This window comes from Austrofundulus limnaeus, unplaced genomic scaffold (assembly GCF_001266775.1).
Source record: "Austrofundulus limnaeus strain Quisiro unplaced genomic scaffold, Austrofundulus_limnaeus-1.0 Scaffold406, whole genome shotgun sequence".
Classification (NCBI taxonomy): domain Eukaryota; kingdom Metazoa; phylum Chordata; class Actinopteri; order Cyprinodontiformes; family Rivulidae; genus Austrofundulus; species Austrofundulus limnaeus.
Window position 1 is genome coordinate 411,324 of NW_013952808.1, and position 1,378 is coordinate 412,701.

Consider the following 1,378-nt stretch of genomic DNA (forward strand, 5'->3'; position numbering starts at 1 on the left):
TGCCCCAACATTCACTGTTTATAGCGATAACAACCCGCTAACGTACATCTTGTCAACAGCCAAACTGAATGCCACCACATCAAGATGGGTCGCAGAGCTTGCTGATTTTCACTTCACTATCAAGTACAAACCAGGAAAAGAGAACATTGATGCAGATGCTTCATTAAGGATGCTACTTGATGTGGAGACATTAATGAGAGACCATTCTGAAGAGCTGCCGCCAGACACTATTGCAGCTGCTATCCAGGCCATTGAAGTACAGAATGACACACCTGCTACATGGACACTGTCAACTGTAGCTATATCGGTCACAATAGACGGTGAGTCAGCAGAAGCAACATGCACACCTATTCAGAAAGGACAGTTAAATGAAGCACAAAAGTCTGATCCTGTTATAAGTCCTGTATTACAGTGTAAACAGACAGACTCAAAGCCGCTGCCAAAAGAGCTAAGAACCTTCGACCCAAAGACAAAATGTTTGTTCAGAGAGTGGAACAAGTTAATAATAGACAACGATGGCACTTTGTACCGAGTCACTTCCGCCCGTAAACAGCTAGTCCTCCCAGATCATTTCAAAAAGGCTGTACTTGAAGAGCTGCACAATAAAATGGGCCATCAAGGTGTTGACCACACAGTGTCTTTGATATGTGACCGGTTCTTGTGGCCACACATGCAGGCAGACATTGAGCATTATGTGACCAAAGTGTGTTCCTGTGTCAAGCAAAAAAGCCCAGTCATGACACAATAGCTCCTTTTAACAAATATTGTAATGACTTAGCCCTTTGAGATGGTGTGTATAGATTTTCTCCATCTTGAAAAATGCAAAGGAGGTTATGAATATATTTTAGTGGTAACTGATCACTTCACGTGTTTTGCTCAAGCCTACGCCACCACCTCAAAGTCAGGCAAAACTGCTGCAAACCTTATTTTCAACAACCATGCCCTGAAGTTTGGCTTCCCCTGTTGCATTCACCATGACCAAGGAGGTGAATTTGAAAATCAGTTATTCAGTCAACTAAAAACACTCTGTGGCATGACTGGCTCTAGGACAGCACCCTATCACCCAATGGGGAACGGTCAAGTTGAACGCATGAACAGGGCGTTGTTGCAAATGCTTGGGACACTAAGTGAGACACAAAAATCAAACTGGAAGGACTCCATCAATAAACTAATGTTATCAGGATTGGTGGAGGAATGGACCCAGGACGCAGGCATGTTTCAAAAGGTGCAAAAAGGATTTATTTAAACAACAAAAGATGCTATTGAGGCAGCTCAAAAATCACTTACAGGTTCTCAAAATCACAGGCACGTGGGAGACAAAGCTCAGGAACAAAACACAACAATGATCCGACAATAAGACTGAGACAGGACAGGGTTT